General features: G+C 36.8%; 1 pseudogene; it reads right to left on the bottom strand.

Annotated features, from left to right (window-relative positions):
• Window positions 1-335: 335 nt before the first annotated feature.
• LOC128026605 (S1 RNA-binding domain-containing protein 1-like) overlaps window positions 336-17,302 on the bottom strand; it is a 31,048-nt pseudogene continuing 14,081 nt past the window's right edge.

The following is a 17,302-nucleotide window of genomic DNA, read 5'->3' as shown; positions in this document are numbered from 1 at the left end:
TTTTTTGTATACACACATTTATAAATTATATTGTACAAAAATAATTATAATATCAATTATATATATAATTTAAATTATTATTAGAATAGCAATATCAATATAATAATATCAATATAAATGTGCTTTAACTTGTGATTAGTTGCTTACAAATATTAATAGTCTTCATTTCAAGTCACAATTTTCTTTGTTTTACTTTTCTTTTTTAATAAAACTTTGATAATTTCCAGATATGTGGGTCAGATGTTTGTACAGAACTGCACAAATACACATAGACATACACTTACTCAAACACAGACACACATAAAATGTCACAAAATAAAGTGTAATTGCATGAGTACACACACAACTGAAGCCAAAGTACGACATCAGCTATGAAGGAAATGAAAATGAGTAATAGGCAGTGAATGAATGTCTTGTTCCTAAATTATAGTTGCCATTCACCAATAAATCCTCCAGATTCCACAGCATTCAGATGCCATGCCCACGGTTCATATTTAATTTTCAAAAACCTCTTTCACATGCACACACTGATTTTGATTTAACTTGCAGCTGTCATGCACGCAAGCACATACAAACCACAAGGCATCCGTGTACACATCTTCTGGAAGCAACAGGCACAAGTGTCAGATTGGAGTAGTCTAAACAGACTTGAGCAGCACAGCTGCGCGGAGAGCGTCATTCACTGCCAGAGAGTGCTGAGCACACGCTGAATGTGCTTTCCATATGAGCAGCAACAGCTTGCACAACTCTCACACTGAGCAACACAGGACCAGATGCTCCTACTTGAGGTAAACACTTGTTACCACTTGGGTCAATCCTTAAGCAGATCCAATAATCATGTACAGTAGTGTAGTAATGTGATAGTTCAGTGCCACGCTCCGTTCTCACCTCAAGGCAATGCTGTAGGATTCAGGGTGGATGCAGGTTTGGTCCAGTGGGTTAAACTGGTTAGAGGTGCTCCCAGAGCCCTTGACTTTTTTCTTCCCAGATGTCTGTTTCAGAAGGCCTTTGTTCCCTCCAGAGTCAATACTGCCTGAAGCACAATTACAAAAACATTGAGAGTAAAATTAATGATTTATAATTTTTTTACAAATTGTACTGTGTATATCTAAAATATCTATTTGTATTTTTTAGACACTGTGGTAAGCTGTACCACTTTTTAGTTGCAGTCTACAAGAAGAAATCAGATATTTCAATTCTGATATCATGAGATTATCAACTGAAATTAGAAGAAAGCATCAATAACCTATAACTATACAATTAAAAATTAAAATATGGTCGAGTGACACATCTTGCCTTTCACTGCCCCAAAAAGAAGGATATAAATGATAAGTCATTGAGTAAAATTGCTCTACATTTTTATCAGTCAGCCAGAATGTTTAATATTCAGAAATGTTTTAGTCATTTCTTAAAAGCACTTGTGATATTGAAAGTACTAATAATTATTAATAATATTAATTAAATTATTATGAATTAACAACTGTAAAAGTATTTTCGGCATTTGGTGGCAAAACTTCTGGCATATCTTAGCCAAAGCATATATGAAAAATGTTTAATTTATAAACTAATGGCTAAATTGAGATAATTTATATAATTTAGCAAATCTTTTTATATATATATATATATTTCTTTAGATCAAGGGGACGACACATCTTATCCCACTCACCCCTCCATAATATAAAGGTAGCTTGGTGCAAAAACATGTAACTGTAGAAGTGGCATGAATCGGCCGTGTACCTGCGTACTGTCTCAGGGTTGATCCTGATGAAGCTGGCACACTGCTGAAAGCTCTTAGATCCGAGGCCTTTGACCAGTTTCAGCTGTTCTCTGTTGAGAAAAGGTCTGTTCTGTTCTTTCCACTCCATAATACTACAATCAGACCGGCTATGTGCCTGATAAAACAAACTAAAAAACTTAAAAAAAGGAAAATCTTACTTGATCATTCAAAACAAAAATGAATGTTTTTATGTTTTATACACTTTTTCAGGTTTTTTGCTAATGGTCTAGGCTAGCGAGTATTGTTATTTTTCTCAGACGTTCAGAAATGTAATCCTTTAACGCACGTTTTATGCTTCATGCAATGAAACTTCTCAGGTTGCAATGATATTTAAGTGAGTCAGATATAACAGTTATTCGGCAAAAAAACTCCTAAGCTTATAGGGTTACTCCACTCCAAAATTAAAATTTTGTCATTAATCACTTTAATAATTAATCACCCCCGAGTCGTTCCAAACCTGTAAAAGCTTTGTTCATCTTCGGAACACAATTAAAGATATTTTGGTGAAGTGACTGTCCCATTGACTGCCAAGTAACTTACACTGTCAAGGTCCAGTAGTATGAAAGACATCGTCAGAATAGTTAATCTGCCATCAGTGGTTCAACAATAAAGAAGCGACAAGAATACTTTTTGTACACGAAGAAAGACAATGTCTTTCTTACTTGTCTGGACCTTGACAGTGTAATTAACTTGGCAGTCAATGGGACAGTGACAAGCCTCCCGGTTTTTATCCAAAATATCTTTAATTGTGTTCCGAAGACAAACAAAGCTTTGATTAAACAAAGCAAGTGATTAATGACAAAAAATGTATTTTGGGTGGATTATCCCTTTAATCTCTCACATCTTCCTGCTTGACCAGCAGGTTCAATTCCTGTTTGTTTTTGGAATTAGTCGTTGCTTTATGTCAATACCCAGCATAAACCACACATCCTGAATGAAGAGCTTCACAGAAGTCCATCCAAGACCATGGAAATTCCTTTTCGTGCTTATGTAATCCCTACATGCTCACAAACAAGAAGTCGGATATTAGTAAAATATTTAGAACTTTTTCCAGCAGAATTACCAAACGGCTGCCTAAGATCTCATAATCCTTTTGAGCTTTCCATACAAAACAGAAAGCCATTGAGATTTTTTTTTTTTTTTTGTGAGAGAATGTATGGGCAATTCGACATGGCAGCTCCCCTAAAGGCAGCTATGTAAACATTTTATGTCATCCCTTATAAATAAGGGTAAAATAATGCTGGAGCCACGAACAGGTCGTCTGGAGCTCAGGTACTGACAGCTCATTTAAAGTCAGGTAAACAGATGACCTGATCCGTACCTCACGAGCATTTAACCCTGCCTCTTAATGGGATCACACAGTTTCCCAGCTCTGAATAGTGATGCATGGGTGTCTAAGTATACCATAAATGTAAGGCATAATCCTAAAGAATTACTCGTGAAATCTCGTGAAAGGTATTAGGCAGTGCGATTTGTACGTAGATCACACTTTTTGTGTGTAGTGGGGATGTGAAAAGACACTATGGTACATGCGTCTGTGTGTGTGTGTGTGTGTGTGTGTGACATGTAGGGTGTCAGACTAAACAGAGTGCTAAGCAATAATGGGGAGGCGAGTGAGAAGTTGCCATGTTGTGACTCCTGCTGGAAAGTATTTGGCCTCTACCTCATCAGCGTCTCTGAACAGATGTTGATGTCCACTCCCACGAAGCTCACACACTCCTGCACCACCCCATCCAGCGCTGCCCTCAGCAAACTCTGTGACACGTCGTGCTGGAAACAGTGACCACAGTCTAAGAACGTGTGTTTGTGTAAGGAAGGAGAAGGAACGACTCTGTTTTTGACCTGGGCTCTGAAAATGAAATCAAACACCTTGAAGATATTTTTCTAGTATGTTGACTTGATTCAATCGCAATTTTGACGTACATTTAAAGGTTCACTAAATCGCTATGGAAATAATTAAAGCAGTAAGAATTCTACTCCGTGTCTTTTGAAATGTCAAGAAGGTCTACATCTATTCAATATCTCAGAAACAAATCGTGCTGTCTCAATCGCTTTCCAAAAACAAGCCACTTTGCATGGCCAGTGTTGTGTCATTGCCAATCAAACGGTAACCTTAAATACTTTGCGGTGTTCGTGCTGGTCTGAGGGGAAAAAAGAGACGGCAGAATAAAAAGGCAGCCAGTGGATTCCTTTGCCTCAAGAGACACGGAGAGAAGGTCTGAAGCTGTTTTCATTGGAAAGCATCTGTGACACTTCAAAGTCATCTCACAGGGGTTTTCCATTAAGTGCAAGGAATTGATAAAGTTAATCCAGCCGAACTTTTCACACTTTGGAGGCGGTTTTCTGAAATGGAGATGGAATTCAAAGCAAAGAAAACCGCAAGGGCAAATACAAAACTGACCAAAAATTAGGAGCGAGAAGGAAATTCTAACAAGCCTTTGAATGTCTTGCACTGGGACCAGTATCCATATGGAAGAAGTTATACCCATGCTTGTAGACCTGCTAAGAAGAATGTGCAATTTTTCTTTTGGGAAAACTTATTACAATGAACAACTTCTGGGGTAGGGTTAGGCTTAGGGGTAGGTTCAGGGTTAGTACCTAGTTATTACATAGTTATTGTAATTACTATAATAAGTACACAGTATGTACATGAGGAACAGGACTGTAAAATAAAGTGCTACCCATATGTACTTATATTTAAATACAATGCACTTATTGTGTACATACATTTCTTAACAATGAACAATTAATAACAGCTGCAATTATCTTCTGTAGTTGCATCTGCACTTTTGATTGATTGATTGATTGATTGATTGATTGATTGGCAAGTACACAGTTAGTTAAAGACACCTAATATAAAGTAACCAAAACATAAATTATTAACTTTGAATCTAACTTGTCTCTTTAAAACGTCTAGCCATGGACATATGGGAGTTCAACATAATGGAATACACAAATGTAGTTTATGGAGGTTTGGGAGTGTATGACATGTATTGCCTGTTCTGTATACTTTTCTGTGTGTAAATTTACAGGGCGAGTAAGATCTAATGCTTTCAAGTTGTCTTTGTGTGCACTAGTGCGTCACTGTGTATGTGTGAATACAAATTCAGTAAATTAAACAGACCTAGAAGCCCACTGACCTCTTATAACTAATTCAGTATACACATTCAACCTCTCTTGTGCACACACGAATACACACAGTCACACACTAACACAAGAACAGGCAGAAATAATAAACGAAGACATAGACGATATAGTTCCCTCATATTTGGACATAATGGTTTAAATTCAGAGAGTGTTAGAAATTACACAACCAATAGTAAAAAAAAAAAGTTAAAAGTAGCTTTAAAGATACTTTATCCTAATATCTTATACTGTTTCAATTACTCTGGGACATATTACAAATTAACTTGTTTCATCAAGACGCCAATTTATCTGGTAATTAAGAAAACAATCAAACATGAAACTGTGTAAGATAACGTATTCTATAACTAAACTCATGTTTCGAGGATACATGGTGGATATTCAGTTATTAAAGACTGACCATTAATACCCTTCCATGGCAATCATGTTTCACATTAAACTCAGAGCGATGCAAAGTGCTAGCTAAAGAACTGTTTTCCAATGTAATAAAATGCAGTACATTTGGACTGTGAAAATGTGGCCAACAAAGCACAGGGAATGTCAAAGTGGCCTGAGAAGCAGATGTTCCTTAAAAAAAAAAACATCCACAAAACAAATGTTGTTGCCTAGAGTAATCTGATATTGTAAACTCATTAGCAGATCTGCCTGTTTGTTCACAAAACACATGTCTGTCGAAACCAGGCACCAAAGCATTCCAAGAAAAGATGTGATAAGAGATGTTATAGAATAAGCAGACTTCTCTCCTCTTTTATGGCTGAAAGAGTTTTGTGCATGGGTTGATCCTAAATATTAATAAATGGGTAACATTAGAAATAAATAAAATAAGATTAGATTAAAATGAAATCATTTGGATTGGATTAGGGTACCTATATAAAGCATGATGACTTCAACGAACCATGTTTTCTTGTGCAATGGAGTTAAGATGCTAATGTCTTTGTTGACAAACAGAGTGATGGAACGGAAAAGTATCCTATATTAGATATGACTGCATGAAGATAAATGTACATGGATTAGACCAACACAATGGTAAAATCTCAGTGGGTCACGGATTACTTGAGATAATGAGTGACTGCTAGTGCTAGGCAGAGTTATGTGGGTTATAGTAAAGAGCAGAATGTCTCTTTTGCCCTGACAGGATCCGGATGACTGCCACTGGAACAAATGACATCTGTGTGATAACAAATACTGTCTAGCCGTATATGGACTAATCTTATCCAAGCAAAGATCGAAAATCACAGACTGGTAGAGAATCACACTTTTCTGCACCATGTTGTGCACTTGATTAAAGTTTCAGTTAACATAATTACTAATGGTTTTAAAAAAAACAGTAGCAGCATTGAGATCTCAGCACTAGACGTCGCTTGGGAATAAGTGTGAGTGTGAAAAATAAAGGATCTGTCTTGAGCCTTTCAGAAGTCCGGCACTCTTTTGTAATATTGCCTCTGGTGGTTAATGCAGTTCATTGCAACAGGCCAATAGTCAAAAAAGATTTTTCATTTAGTATCACCTCCTAAATCTAGTCAGTGATACACAAATGCTGGAAAAACAACTGTAATATTAGACAGCCAAAAATATGTATTGCACAAAAACAGCCTTCATGTGGGAGAACACCACTGGCTGCGATATTCTGTCAAAATCTCTCACACGTTTCCTTTGTAACCTTAGAGAGGTGAGAAATATATATATGTACACCACTGAAACACATGTGTTGAAATGAAACATGAAATCTAAACGATAAACATTACAGCCTGAAGGCGGAAGCGGAGATATTCTTCCACAGCCAAATCATTCCTGATCATTGTTTACTCTGAAAAATATTCAGACATTTAACAGTTTATGGCATTTTCCCATATGATGCTTATGGCGATTCCAAAACAATCACTCATCAGACTTACATCACCACTATACAAAATAAAATTATTATAATATAATCACTTGCTAATAATCAATAAACCGGAGCAGACTCAAGGTACTTCTCACAACAAACAACTCGTTATTTTTAACGTACAAAAACCTGCTGCCACATAATAGCCGGATGCAATCTGAGAAGTGTGTGGACAGGTTCCCATGTAGCTGCGCCCAAACCCTAAGGTTAGCTTTTGAGTACTTGGCAGCCGGTCGACTGTATAAACTGCCTTGAGCGTGGATAGAGCAAAAATTCTCACAGTCCTTGAGCAGACTGATAGAAGAAGACACCCAAAAAGTGTCACCTGCGGGCAGTTTGGAGCTCTGTTGATGGAATGCACACTCATTAGAAAGCCATCAATCATCACGACCCCACCAGATCTATTTTTAAAGGCTGTTCCAAAAAATTTTTGTCCCAGGCCTGGTCCTCTCTCGTCCTTCACGGTCGTCGCTCCAGTTTTATATCCTTCCATCTCCTACGTGGGACTCGATACCGGCGGTGGGGCGCAGGTGCAGCTCATCTTCAGTCACTACACCTGGCCTCACTCCTCGTTCCCACGCCTCTCGGCCCCGCCCCACTCGCCACAAAGAGAACGGTTAAAAATCTGTATGATGCAGGGTCAGTAGAGAGTGAATTCAAATGATAGTTCATCCAAAATTCTGTCATCATTTATCCACTCTCATGGTCATTCCAAACCAGTATGACTTTCTTCTGTGGATAATAAAAGATATTTTCAGAATTATTATTTTTTTGTCCATACAATGGAAGTCAATGGTCATCAAAACACTCTGGTTACCAACATTCTTCAAACATCTTTTGTGTTCTGCAAAGAAAGTAAGACACAAGTTTGGAATGAAAATGATGGTCAGCAACTAATATAAGTATATTCATTTTTCCGTGAACTACCCCTGAAAGGCTTTAAAAACACATCAATCACTTTGGACAAATTGAACAAAGCTGAACAAGAAAGTAAACATGGGCTGAAATTGTTGTGGTTATTTTTGAAATATCAACCTAGACACTTTGACTGTTTCCAGTAGTAGCTGTTTAAAAAGGCTTCGGCTTTCTTCCATATCATCTCTCCAATCTCCTGTCAATCCTACTGGATATATCTAAGACTGCATAACCATTTCGATTAGTGAGTGTAAAAGTGCATCTGGTAGAGCATTCGTTAAAAATCCAGTAGGGCCTAAGAAAGACCATGCTCGCCTAAAGCCGATATTAAGCTTTCCATCTGTCTTCAAGCGCACACCCGCCGCACTCTCAGGTCCTCATTCACAGTAGGAAGAGCGGCTGACAGCTGAGCTCTGACATGGCTTAACGGTGTGGTAACCCTGAAGACAAAACAACCAAAACTCAATTAAAGCATTGGAAAATGGATGAAGAAATGTGGTGGGAGTTCACAGTTTTTAAACCTGCCCTCTGTTTGAACAGACACATATCCTGGACCCTGACATGCCAGGTATAGAGCAGAGGACGGGCCAGTAGTAACACAAATACGCAATTACATTGCCTCACCAAGCCCAGCAGAGCCACGGCGAAGTCTACGACCCAAGGCATGCACACACGTATGAACAAAAACATACGGGCTCACACAAACCACAGGATTAAATTCAGGTGCGAGGTCCTGTTTGGTTTGGATAGGCCCCAGCGCCAGAACAAAGTGTGTCTGTCCACACTCAGCCCAGTTAACAGCTCTTTTTTTTTACAGAAAGCTGCCACTCTGAGATGTCAATCAGTTCTTCTCTCCTTTCCCGGCCCTCATGACCCAATGTAGATCTAACCAGCTGCAGGCTCTGAAAACACACTTCCCAGAGAGAGCTGAACACACAGAGATATTTGACAGGGGAGATCCCTTTACATACCTCCCAAACCTCTGCCTTCAGTGTAACCAGAGACCTGCGTTTTCAGCAAAACACAAAAGCTCCAAAGCAAGGCATCTGAAAACATCTACAGACGTCCTGAGAGTAGTGTAAGACATGACACGTCCTGACAGAGCTTATGTTAACTCATCTTTAAAATAGGCTACAATGAATTCTACCTATGACATAAGATTTTTAAATGTGCAGTCTTGTCTTCCCTGGAAGGTCATGCAGCATGTGTGTTACTTATGAAACAATCTAAGACATCCTAAAATCTTGCAATATGTATTAAAACTTCTCTACAGGGTTCCCACACTTTTTGACCAATGAATTTCCATCTTTCTAGTCATTCTGATGCAGTTTGAACCCATTCATCAGATTCATTATAGGTGCTAACAGAAAACTGTATATTCACCTTAGAATTTTCCAAGATTTTTCCTTCTTTAGTACAATTCACCAGCAAGTAAATCATATCAATATTTATTTTATTCTCAGTCTTTTTTAATCTCCTATGCTAACAATGCCTGTCTTTATTTGAACAAAAATATAGAAAAAATAACTTTTCTCTTTTAACATTTAAATATATTAAATATATAAACTTTTAAACAGTATTAATCATCCAGGACTTTTCCAGGATATTTCCACTCAATTTGTGATTACTGAATAAGAATGTTCATTATGATTTAGACTGCTTTGCTAATGAATCAATCAGATCGTCTTATGAACAAATTTTATAGATTAAATATTTGACTGCAAAAAATTTAAATCATAACAAATCTCCACACGAGCTCAAAATTAGTAAAAAAATAGTAAATGAAATATTTCATAGCAGAGCTTTAATAGAAAAAAAAATGTATATAGTGTATATCGACTACAGACATTTCCATGACTTTTCCAGACATTAAAAACACCATTTTACAATTCCCTGAGGTTCCCAGGTTGCCACAACCTTACAAACACTGTACATAAGAATTATTCAAAGCTTGCTTTGCTCCATTAAAAACACTGTGCATGAATTCTAAAATGTTTTCTGGCAGTAAATCAGATGATGCAGTTTCCTGGCTGTGGGCTGACATTTTAACGACTAATTCTGACACTTTTCTCACCTACACTCTGTTCCATCTTTCCTTTACCTCAGGTGAAGCCTGGAGACGGTCTGGAGTCAGTAAAACCTGTCAAACAGAACACTCACGCACACTGCACTACTGGACTCACCTACTCATGTTATATTATATAAACTTATGTTAGTCTTCTTTCAGAGGTCTGCTACAAATGTGAACAGCTATTAGAAACAAAAAATAAAGATTTTCCTCTCCTGATACCCATCAGAGGAAATACATTCATATATGTCATATATGTAAAAGATGGAAAAACGTATCATGCAAACACAGCTAGATCAGACATGAATCAGAAAGAGTGAAGGTGTTCAGCAGAGCACATAACTTTTCTTTTTCCCACGCGCAAATGGACTCAGCTATCAATCATCATCAGTCAGCTTCCTGTCAGTCAATACTCACACCACCATTCACTCTCTTCCGTTTTACCCCGAGGGAACAGTCTCAGCCAGGCCCATTAAAAAAGAGAAAGCCTTCAGAAATGACATCACTGGTGCTTTTTCATTACGTAACCTTCTAAACCTTCATCAGAAACTTTTTGTTTTTTATTTTAACAAATCGATTTTTTATTGATGTTCTGAACATGCAAAAAAAAAAAAAAAAAATGGTGTAAACAAGACTATTTACTAAAGCTTCATCTGTGTGATCAATAGTGGTCTTTGTGTGAACAAACATTCAAACGTAATATTTTGTCATTCATAACTGAAGTACAACCTAACCAATGCATATTTCTGCAGGGGTTCTGAAAAACACTGATGTAATAATAAAGAATGGCTGAATAAATAATAAATAAATGGTTTACTGCGGGTTTAAATGTTTGGACTTGAGAAAAACACACGAGAAAGTGCACCAAGGAGAGTGTACGGTGTTTTCTCTCACAGCTGGGGAAAATGGTAAAATGTGGCCTCTGGGACCTTTACGCAGTTGGGAAATCTGAACACTCTCCACCTATGTCTCTGTGATTTACAGCTAACTATATAAACCTAAACTTTAGAGGTCCCACCCACTTTAACTAAATGGCACATCAGGACAATAGAGTAACAATAGAGAGTGATGTGAAATTAATCTTGTGAAGGTGACATCTTCAAGAGAGAGATTCAACTTCAGCTCAACAGCAACCCACTTTATAATATTACTTTATTTCACACAGTGAATTCTTAATAGTATTACATCATATGTGTATTATATTTATTTATTTATTTTGGAAAATATTGCATTTTAAACTGAAACAACCACTAAAGGCAAACAATTTTCAGGAAAAACACCCTTTTCCCATCACTAACCACATATTCAGTAACCTCATTTTCATGATTAGGGGAAGCTGGTATACAATAAATACCAACCAACGTAAGATACATGGTCCAGTCTGTTTGTCTATTAAACACACATACTGTATATGCATACTATAAACCCCTCTCTCATATACATACACACACACACACACACTTATCATTCAGCATGTCAGTGCGGTGGAGAGGCATCATGTGTTGCTCAGATTATGTGGCAGGGTAAATAAACACTAAGTGCTGACAGACGTGCAGGGGGTCACTGTGATGCACACTAGACAACACTCACACTGTGCAGGGCCAAGGCGAAGTGACCCTGACACTCTGCTACCCTAAACCTGTGTGCACCAGGCCATGTGCATGTTTTTTGGGGTCAAAAGCAGTGAGAAGTATGTGATATGTGATACTGATCCTTTTGCAAAGATGCAAGATGTTCTTTCCTCTCCTTATTTGGGAAATGGCTCCAAGCTTGCAGTGGACTTAGTTTGCAATTAACCATTTTAATTGCCCAATCCCAGTTTTAACCACATCTATAATTATATTTAAGAGTATCTGATTGGTCCTATGATTTGCCAACCTTTATTTCACTACCATTCAAAAGTTTGGGGGCAGTGAGATTTTTAATGTTTTCGAACAAAGTTTAGTTTGCAGTAAAAATAGTAATATCATGAAATAGTATTCCAATTTAAAATAACTGCTTGCTGTTTTCATTTAATATAAAATGTAATTTATTCCTGTGATGATAAAGAAGAATATTCAGCAGCCATTACTCCAGTGTCACATGATCCTTCAGAAATCATTCTCATTTGGTGTTGTGGTACTCAAAAACATTTGTTATCATTATCGATGTTGAAAAGGATTGTGCTTCTTTAATATTTTTTTTGTGGAAACAATTGTGGAATCTGGTAGAGTGTATATAAAGAACTTAATTCAACAAGAGATTCTGCAGAGTTAAAGGTCTTGAAGTCAAAAACTAAATAAATGAGCAGCAGAGGGCAGAAGAGAGAAATCAAATATGCAGGACAGCTATAGAAAAATAGAAAGATAAAAAGTAAAGAGCAAAAAGAAAAAAAGACTAATCAGGCCCAGCCTTGAGTCAACATATGATGCTACAGGGAATCACAGTAGAATTAATTTCACAAGAAAAATGGATTACTCATAATATGAGACCGCAAAAGCAAACAGCCAGAGACAGGATTAGCTCTCTAGTCCAGCTGACTTCTGCTTGAAACTGCTATTACTCAAAACTGAAAATCAGAGTCTGGCTTAGTAAGTTGGGAATGCGCCTACAATTACTTTGAACATTTCACTGGATCAAGAGCAGAGCCAGACACAACATCATGTACACAGATTATGTGAGGATACTCAACTGCGTATAACAAAGAGGAGATGCACAAAACTAGTTTCTGAGTTTGAATACCAATGTGTTTAGGGTCGATTTTAAAGAGCTCCGCTAAAGGATCCTGAACACGTCTCCCAACGGACACTGAGGACAAAGAAAAGAATGCCAGAGGAAATTATCTCACCATCATGTGTAGTTAATGCTCAGATTTAAAAATGAATGTCTCAAGAGAACAACAATATTTACACTTTAATAAACCCACAGACTTAATTAAGAATAAATTAGACTCACATGAGCATAGATCTATGTAAATGAGAGACTATTTAAATCATGCAAAAGCTTGTGTGGCACATACTGCACTAATCACAGTTTAATAGATTATATTAATAAACAAGATTTGCATTTACTGAAATAACTGCATTTACTATGGAAGCCGGTTTCCACCACAGAATAAAATAATAAGTTATTGTGAATTTATATCACAATTCAATTTATTTATTTTTTTATAATACAGTACATAAATCTAAGAATTGTGAGAAAAAAGTCAGTTGTTGGAAAAAAAAAATTGTAATAACCTTTATTAATCTAACTGATTAAATAATTTCTTTATTTATTTTATCCTGTGGTGGTAACAAGCTTTAAACACTATTACTCAGCAGTAAATGTAAATAAGACTACATATGGTTAAATAGATGCAAAAAAAAAAAGCCAATCGCAATTGAGCGTGCAAATAGATGCAAGAAAAAAGACCAATCCAAATTAATATACAAATATTATTGTTTTCAATTATTACCATTGATGTCATTTTCATTATTTACATTCTGTCAGTCAACAAGACTTTTACTTTCTTTATATTAAATGCTTTAAAATGTATAAAGTTTACAATAAAGCAAAAACAGCTCAATTAAGGCTTGAAAAATCTGCAAAATCTGTGAGCAAATGACAAGATCATTTAATAGCCCAAGCTACAGATGCCATCACATCTGTCAGAGAGAGAGAGAGAGAGAGAGAGAGAAACAGGCCCAATAATAGACACACATATGAATCCCCTTTTCCTAGTAAACTTTTCAAAGACATGGGCCAACTAAGAGAGAGGTCTGGTCAAATAAGAACCCAATTAAAGGCAAACAAAAACCCAATTCAGAAAAACCTGAATCAAACTTATCCCAGGAAATGTGACCAGCCAAACACAATATTATAAAATGAAAAACTTAAGCAGCTTGGCACACTTATTCCATTGACTTTATCTAGTCTTGTTGAAGGTCAGCAAATCAAAGTCAGATTTTCATCTTTACTCGACCATGTGTGCGAGAGTCGGAGAGCAAGAGTGAGAGACACAGAGAGCGACTCAGACAGAAATTGTGTGGTATTCTGCCCAAGCACAACCTCCACATTACAGAGAGTGGAGAGAAGTGCTTTTGTGTGTGCTGCACAAGGCCTGAACTGAAACTCCATCCCTTTCCAAATATTATTACAGGGAGCAGTTTCCCACAGAGTTCAATGTGGAGACCCAGTGAGTGAGGCTTGGCGATCACGCTCCAGAAAGCCACCTCAAAACCTCCATCCACAGTCACCCACTTCAGCCAGCACATCCACCTTGATCTTTACAGAGAGCCGACCACTACCTCTAGAAAAAAACTGTCCTCATGAGCACTTTCTCTACTGTAGGTATGACAGCGTGGGTTAGAGCAGGAGGAGTCACAATAGACAATTATTTGGAGTGACAATAGACATTATTTAATTATTTATATGTTAGCAATGTAGCAGAGGTTAATGCATGAAACAACCTTACACATTTACACACATCCCACAAAATACAGCACAATTTTTAACGCCTTTCATAAAAATGATAAATATAGCTCCCTAGTTTGCTCTTGCACTTGACCAGAGGAAAAAATTATGATTAATTGCATACTGATTTACTGCTTTTATAGAGGACGTCTGGTATAATTCTCAGATCCTGTTTTTGAGAATGTTTGAGTGATTTCCAAACTTTTCGCCTTCATTTTTTTTTTTATTCCTGGAAGAGTAGAGAGGGTGCTTGTGTGGTCTAAACACAGGCAAACCATTTTACAGAAAGTTCTGTTTCACAGAAACATATCTAATGGGTATGACAGATCTAGAGAGAAGTGAAAGGAGATGGTTTGATAGACTGCGAAAGACTAAATCCAAAGGTACTGCCACTGCTTCGGAAGTCTATGTACTGACAACTGGAGATAAGAATGTGGTTTAAAGTAAACAGGGAGTCTGTTTCAGACTAAGGAGACAGAGATGACTGAAATGGCAAGTAAAGGTCTGGTTAAGTGGGAGCTGAGTTGGACTGACAGGCGAGGCCAGTATGACTGTACAAAATCCTAAACCATCTCATTAAACCATCTTTACCATTAAAAGGACAATAACTATTGCCAAAATATTATTATTATTTTAACTTTTTTAAGACTGATAGCACTGGCACACTTGGTGATTAAAACAAAAACTATGTACAAGTAGTGTTTCTCTGATTTCAGATTTTGTTTTCGTCTCATTCATCATAATTAAATTGCATTTTGAACAAATCTGGGATTCTATCAAAAACAAAACAATGTTTGTTCAGTAGTTCGATCATAAAAAGAAGGAATAAACAAATCACCGCACTCCTCAAGTTGGGATTCATGTCAGGCATCTCTTTAACTACCTCAGGACTCACACTGTAGTTGGACGCTCCTGCTTCATCTGTTATACTGAAACAACAGACACACACTGAAGCACATTTCCAAGGAAATCAGAGTGGTAACTTCATGGAGACCCCAGCGAACTTATGAAGCTCCCTCAGTACGTCTATGAGGAGACAGACCAAAGAGTCCATTTAAATACATTCCCATAGAAAGTTTGTAGTTGATACTGCAGGCTCCATTGATTCTAATGTACAATATGCATACATATTCTGAGGAATTTTCAGGACTGCAAACATTATATTAATCTATTAGTTATCAAAAATATACTGATATACTATATATATATATATATATATATATATATATATATATTATTAAAAATGTATTTGTGTAATACAATGTTCTGGTAATCTAACAGACTATGAAACACTGAAATCATGGGTCAATACTGCCATCTACAGGACTCAATGGTAAACGTATTTGTTGGTAAAGCATTTTTGACAAAGTCGACATAGATTTTAAAGGCTCCTGCCGACAAAGATTAATCAGTGCATTCAATTTATATAATAATAATAATAATAATAATAATAATAATGATAATAATAATAATAAATTCATTTAAATAGAAATTATGTTAATAAAATAATATAATTATGAAATCTAACAAACAATGTTATTTAAATGATAAAACCATGTAGAAGTTCTTCCATTCTCAACTGCCTGACTGTTAATTAAACTGACCTCTCTGAAAACATCAGTGGGGATAAATGTCCTCCACACATGATTATCACCACTGTTACAGAATGACCCTACAAATTAGGACACTCACTACTGCCGCCTCCATTACATTTGCTGCCTCTCTGTTGGTGCCTAAGGTCTCCTTTGGTAACTTTGCCAATTAGTGTCATCTTACTCATGACAGGATGCAGAGGCTTTGTGACACGGACCTCCAGTTTGACTGGTGTCCTCATTTCCCAGACCCTTTCCCCTCCTCCCTCCCACAGCTGACACATGATAACAGTACTAATGAGCCCTGGCATATGACCTAGGGGTCAAGGTGGAGCAGGTTATTAGTAAGATTATTAACAAATTAAGAAAGAAACACATGCCAAACTTGAATGCATATAAAATCAAATAAAAGAATTACAGTAAGCAAAACATATAAATGAAACTACCCTAAATGTTAATCATAAAATTAAAGGATGGTAAGTTATCGAAATGTCTGTTTCAGACCAGTGATCAGTAATGCAATGCAATGTACAGTAACGTAATTTAAAGTAAATATAAACAAAGCAGCCTGTGAATATACTTCTGCATCGTTACTTCTTTTGATCATTTATTCAAAGAAAATTCACAAAAGCCTAACATATATGACTGAAGCAAAACAACTGAAAATGTTTTACTTCGATGAAATAAATGCTTTTCTCAAATCCACGTTGGCCACAATTATTGAGCCCCCCTAGAAAATATTGTGTGTAAAATATCTCTGAAGTATATTCCTATTCATATTTACCATTTACCACACCAGGGTAACTACACACATTTAATTGTCCAGCGATATGACGAAAGAAAGAAGGCGTGTTTTCAGTAACCACAGTTAGTTTGGTTGTCAACATATTCTGTTACACCAAATACACAAAATAATGATCTTTTAAAAAGCATCATATGACCCCTTTAAGAGAAAATGCATGAACACAGACCTCCTAAACAGAGTGGGGGAACTATAGACTCCAGAAGAGAGGGATCCTTCGGGATTTTCCGATGGGAGTTTTCAATTCATAAATAAAATAAAAGCCTGTGGTAAACATAACTTCACAATACTTTGGTGTTTTGTTCCACAATGTAAATTTTACACATCCATACCAAATTTTTTTTTGAAGCAGTCATGTTCTTTTTTTAAGAAATGACTAGATAGTAATGTTTGGGCTGTGAGTGTGTGCAGTTTACACTGTAACTAACCAAACTAAACAGGCATTATAGGAGAAGGTTCAGCTTGAGTGGACACGAAGACATAAGAACAAAGATAAAAACCTGCCTGTGAGTGCTACAGATGACTTGATGACCCTTGAGGTCTGACAGTCACTCACTCAGTTACTCACACCCAAATATACTCACACTTTGGGGACTATCATGTCTCTGTAAGCGTCTCTGGGCAAAGTCATGGTCAGGCCCCTCTAAAAGGAAGTAAGAGTGGTTTTCTCAGTGTTTGTCACCAT

The sequence above is a fragment of the Carassius gibelio genome, chromosome A13 (assembly GCF_023724105.1).
Source record: "Carassius gibelio isolate Cgi1373 ecotype wild population from Czech Republic chromosome A13, carGib1.2-hapl.c, whole genome shotgun sequence".
Taxonomy (NCBI): Eukaryota; Metazoa; Chordata; class Actinopteri; order Cypriniformes; family Cyprinidae; genus Carassius; species Carassius gibelio.
This window is presented reverse-complemented; position numbering and strand designations above follow the sequence as displayed.